The following is a 6000-nucleotide window of genomic DNA, read 5'->3' on the forward strand; positions in this document are numbered from 1 at the left end:
TTTGAGTAGTTTTAATTTATAAACCCAAAGAGGTTTTGTCTTCGTGGCCAGAAGACAAACTCTCTTGGAGTTTTGTAAACAGGAATACTTCTTCTTAACTGTAATGATCAGACAGTACAGAACGAGGCATTTCCTATAATTGATAAAGTAAATGCATATGCGATCTATGAATTATGACCATGCGTTATAAATATTAATATTGCCAAAATTCCCTATATTCTTGAGCTAATTCGCATTAACCCAGAGGCATTTACGTTACAGTGCAAACGCATGGGCAAGGCTACCCGGGGTTTCGAAGTGGGTGCTAGACATTATAGAAAGAGGCTATTCGCTACAGTTCGGTCGACGCCCGCAACGCAAAGCGGCGCGAATCGATACTACGGTGAAAAAGGAAGTAGCACACCTACTTCGGGCCGAAATAGCGAAATTACTGAGCAAAGGGGCTATAGAACCCCTATCACAAGCTCAGAGCGAAGGGGGCATGTACAGCAGATATTTTCTGGTACCAAAAAGAAAAAAGACGGGGGTCTCAGACCCATTTTAGATCTAAGACGACTAAACAAAGCACTTCTGAAACGACGGTTCAGAATGCTCACGACCAAGAAAATCCTCTCGCAAATTTGCCAAGGGGACTGGTTCGTGTCGATAGATCTGAAAGACGCTTATTTTCAAATACAAATAGCGTCACGTCACAGGCGATTTTTGAGATTCGCCTTCGAGGGCCAGGCATATCAGTTCACAGTCCTGCCATTCGGCCTATCCCAGGCACCTCGCGTATTCACGATGTGCATGGATGCAGCGCTCGCACCCCTCAGGCTCCGAGGCATACGAGTGCTGAATTATTTGGACGATTGGCTGGTTCTAGCTCGATCACAGTCGGAGCTCATAGAACACAGGACCATATTACTCGATCACCTCGAGAATTTAGGTCTCACAGTCAATTGGGCAAAGAGTTCACTGTCTCCCAGTCAGAAAATATCTTTTCTGGGCACAGATCTGGACTCGCTGTCTATGACAGCACAGCTGTCGCCGCAGCGCAGACTAAGTATTCAGCGCATGACAGAGATTTTTTCGCCACGGCTTTTAGTCCCGCTCAAAAAGTTTCAAAGGATGCTGGGTCTCATGGCTTCAGCATCCTCAGTGCTTCAGCTGGGTCTGCTTCGCATGCGCCCGCTGCAGTATTGGTTGAAAGCGCGCGCCGCGCAGAGCTTGGACCTCCGGTCTCGCGCGCCTCAAGGTCGATCAGAAATGCGTCGCAGCTCTGAAACCTTGGACAGTGACCGACTGGAACCGGTCAGGTGTAAGCCTGGGGACTTCCTTGAGTGTGAAGGTGGTGTCTACGGACGCCTCAACCTCGGGATGGGGAGCGCTGCTCGAGGGCAGACCGTTATTCGGCCAGTGGTCGGAACGGGAAAAGCTTCTGCATATAAACTGCCTGGAAATGATGGCAGTCGACAACGCGCTGAGGCGTTTTTTGTCCCCAGATAAAAAGACACCACGTCTTGGTCCGTTCGGACAACATGTCAGTGGTGGCTTATATAAATCACCAAGGAGGTATCAGATCCAGAATCCTTCACAGGCTGACGGAACGCCTCCTGGTCTGGGCTCAGCACAACCTCAGGGCAGCGCATGTGCCCGGCCATCTGAATGTGGGACCAGACAGACTGTCCAGAAACAATCTGCCGACAGGAGAATGGTCTTTACATCCACAGACAGTCAAAATGCTATGGAGGACATTTGGCAGAGCGGAAATAGACCTATTTGCGTCTCAAGAGAACGCTCATTGTCAGGAATTCTTCTCCAAGAGCAAGGATGCGCTGGCTCACGCTGGCCCCGCTGCCCGCTCTATGCGTTTCCCCCTGTCACGCTCCTACCCCAGGTGTTTGAGCGAATCAGGGAGAGCGGATGCCCAGTGCTACTCGTCGCCCCATTTTGGACAAACCAAGTCTGGTTTCCAGTCCTGATGCAGCTGACGAGTACCGCCCCGTGGCCGATACCGGTGAGGAGGGATCTCCTCTCGCAGGCGAACGGCTCGATCTGGCATCCTCGCCCGGAGCTTTGGTCCCTACATGTGTGGGCCATCAACGGGTACCCATTAACCTCCCAGCGGGAGTGTTAAACACGATCACGCAGGCTAGAGCTCCATCTACGAGGCGGCTCTATTCCTCAAAATGGTCTGTGTTCACTAGCTGGTGTACAGCGAGTGGCACTTCACCCTCACGCTGTGGGGTGCCGGAGGTTCTCTCCTTTTTACAAGAGCTTCTGGATAAGGGCAGAACCCCATCCACGCTCAAAGTTTATGTGGCGGCCATAGCAGCGTTCGCTGAACCACCGCTTGGCCAGTCATTAGGAAGGAACGATCTGGTAATTCGCTTCCTTAGAGGAGCTAAGAGGCTGAACCCTCCCAGACCACCCTCAGTTCCCGTTTGGGACCTTTCCACGGCTCTGGAAGCCATGAAAGGTGCCCCATTCGAGCCAATACAGTCAATAGACCTGAAACCCTTGTCTTTCAAAACAGTGTTTCTTCTGGCTCTCGCTTCAGTGAAGTGCATAGGGGATTTGCAAGCGCTCTCAGCGAGCACGACGTGTATGGAGTTTGGGCCGAATGACTCGAGAGTCATACTCAAACCAAAGCACGGATATGTTCCTAAATCCCTCAACACACCGTTTAGGGCACAGGTTATCTCCCTGTCGGCCCTGCCGGTATCTGAGGAGGAAGGGGACGCAGGCTTCCTTTGCCCGGTCAGGGCGTTAAGAGCCTATGTGTCTCGCTCATCTGTTTTCAGACAGACGGAGCAGCTCTCTGTTTTGTTCAGCTGACGTTCTAAGGGACTAGCTGCGTCAAAACAGAGTCTATCCAGGTGGATAGTTGATGCTATAGCGCTAGCTTACACATCCAAGGGCCTGCAATGCCCGATAGGTGTCAAAGCGCACTCCACAAGAGGCATGGCCTCGTCGTGGGCTTGGTCCAGTGGGATTGCCTTGCAAGATATCTGTATGGCGGCAGGCTGGGCCTCCCCGTCTACATTTATAAGGTTTTATAACCTCGAGGTTCCCGCTTTGCAAGCTAGGTTGCTCTCGGTTTAATTTTTCAGTATTGCCCGCCCGATGCTGTCGGCTCGGGATGCTGAAACTGCTAGAGCGTCGATCACTGATCGCCTATATACTTCTGTGGGCAGTACGTAAGTCCCCCATATTTACCAGTCCAGGCTGAGTTCGCCCTGGCTGTGTGGAACACTTGATATAACATGCTCTTATCAGAGCTCAATATTACAGGAATGATGCTATTCTAGCCCCTCTTCCCGGATTCTCTGTGAGTCCCTTGTGATTAGGCACTGTATGAGCCCCGGGCACCTGCCCTTGGGACTTTAGTGTTATGTCTCAAGCACGCACGGCGTTTTACATTGTGTTCCCCTAGCGTAAGATATCTTACGCAAGTACGAGAGACCTCTCGTAAGAGAACGTACTCGGTTACTAACGTAACCTCGGTTCTCTCTAGAAGAGGGAACGAGTACTTGCGTATCTTGCCGTGCATGCGTCATGTTCTGATTCGCTTCAGCGATGAAAAACTGACCAAACCAGCCTCTCTGGGCCGTATTTATAGCCCTGGCCCCACCCGATTTCGGCGGGACATGACGTAATGGGCGCGAAGCGCCCTCATTGGTTCTGACGTCATGAGGAGCCTCTATCGATAGGCTGGTGCAGTTGCCGCAGAGCAGCCAATGGGCGCGCGAGCTGTCTCGCCCATGTCTGCATGCTGCTGCAATGCGTTTTACATTATTGCAAAATTAAGGATAATTTTTGGCTTCAATATCTCGAGGAAAAGAGGTTTTCCCCTAGCGTAAGATATCTTACGCAAGTACTCGTTCCCTCTTCTAGAGAGAACCGAGGTTACGTTAGTAACCGAGTACGTTAATTGCCATTATACATTTACTAGAAACATCAATTTAACTAAATCCTACTAGTGATCATCATCACACATGAATGAGTTGAAGAACTTAAAAACATCATCAATGCATCAGCAACTACACAGTCACTGCCTTTAAATAAAGCAGCATGCAGCATAACATCAGTGTTTGTCTGCTCATCCTGGACTGAAGCTCAGGCTCTACTCTTCAACACAATGGTGACACACAAAACTCAACAGAAACCCTTTTAATCCCAACAGATCATTAAACACTAACAGATCTCCACTATAGCATTATGTGCAAAAACACATAAAATCACACAAAGCAAATCACAGAATTGTACTTTTTTGTTTAGTAAATTTGACAGTGAGATTTTACTGTAAACAACTGACTTATAGTTAACCTATTTTTGTTCAAAAAGATTTTTTTTTGGTTATGGAAACGTTCAAATGTCCAGTTTTCTTGATGTTAGAGGAACCTTTAGTATGATGTTCCTGAAACATTCTTTAAACTTAATTTGTATTAACAACTCAACATTCCAAGAACATACAAATGTACAGTTTCCTTAATGTTAATATAATATCATTTAAAGGTTAGTATGATGTTCCTGAAACATTATTTCAATCATTCAGACACCTGCTGTGAGCAAGCCGAATCACTGAAGGAAAGAGAAACACAAGAACTACAACTGACTTCAGCCACAGTCTTAGAGGAAATCAACCGAAGAGAAAAGAAGACATTAAATCTGTGAAGATCTCAGCAGAGGAGGATTAAACAACTCCACAAACTACACTACAAGCTGCTTGATTTTAAGCAATCTATTGTATAAAGTGCTGTATAAGTAAACAGCTTGTGCAAACATGATATGATCAGATGATTTTCTTATGCTTATAAAATGCTTTTCTCTATTTTGTTGTGTGTTTATTTTGTAGTTAAGTATGTGCTGCACACTTTCCTTTCAGTGTTATTCACTGATCTCTTTATTCTTTCTTTCTTCTTTATTTCAAGGATAGCCCCTTGAGATGTACCATCTAATTTTCGAGGGGGTCCTTACAACAATAACAAACAATACAAGATAATAAAAAGTAAGTATTAAACTAATTCAGGGTCTTAGGCCCTGTCCCATTTCTCCCCCCTTAAAACTTCCACTTGGTTTTGAGTGCCCTCGAAAGTAAAGTCCCCTCAACGAGGGAAGTGGAGTTTAAGATCTTTCCCTATGAAATGGGACACCACTACTATGTAAATACATGCACATAACTATCCCAGTTATGATCAGGATATAAATATCCATAATAATATGCTAGAAATCTAATATAGTAATCAAATGTAAAATAACACAGCATAGTTTATTATAGATAGATTAATGCTTATTAAAGCTAAAGTTATTCATTCAAGAGCTGGGATTAATTTTCTCTTTGCCTTTAGTTGTTTTATTCACATTAAAGGTGTAATCATTAGCAGGTTTATTAGGCTGACCGACCGAGACACACGTAGCTGCCAGCGCGTTTGAAGACACACACACACACACACACGGAAAGAGCACAACACCTTTACAATTGTTCAAATAAATACTTTGTTCCTTACAACGTGTCTGTTTTCTTTGGTTAGCCAAGTAAAATAAAATAAAAAAGGATGTTAAAAGGACTTCTAATGAACGTTCTGTAAAGGTCCCCGAATGTTTTCCAAACGTCCCACGAAGGTCCCTCGGGACGTCGCACGACGGTCCTGCAAACGTCCTGCGAAAGTCCCCCGCGACGTCCTGCGAACGTCCCCCGCGACGTCCTGCTAACGTTTAAAGAACCCTACACGAAGACGTCCAGAGGACGTTCGCAGAGGACGTTCAGGGACGTTCTAGGGACGTCTTTTTGTTAGCTGGGCTTATACTTTGCAAGTAGTCTCGTTTCTCCCAACTATTCCACAACTAACTCCCATCTAAGACATAAACTGTGTTCAAGTGAATCTCCAAACCGGTCATTTAGACATATTTTTGTCTGTATTTGATCGTTTAGACGCGCACATGAAACCCAAAGTATGCTCCCAGCAAACAGGGGACGTCCCCCGGACGTTTTGAACGTCCCCTTAAGTCCGCATT

The 6000-nt window shown here is 46.4% G+C and overlaps 1 long non-coding RNA gene across 2 annotated transcripts in view; it reads left to right on the forward strand.

Moving 5' to 3' along the window:
* The window catches only part of LOC309493910, an 87081-nt gene extending 81337 nt beyond the window's left edge, over positions 1-5744 (forward strand). Inside the window, exon 3 of one of the 2 annotated variants that reach the window (XR_014204082.1) lies at positions 5540-5743. This is a non-coding gene — a long non-coding RNA (uncharacterized lncRNA). Of the gene's footprint in view, positions 1-5539 lie in introns of both variants that reach the window. The other variant, XR_014204083.1, reaches the window with a different exon arrangement.
* The last annotated feature ends 256 nt before the right edge of the window (positions 5745-6000 follow it).

Source organism: Leuciscus leuciscus, assembly GCF_965113295.1.
Source record: "Leuciscus leuciscus genome assembly, chromosome: 3".
NCBI lineage: Eukaryota > Metazoa > Chordata > Actinopteri > Cypriniformes > Leuciscidae > Leuciscus > Leuciscus leuciscus.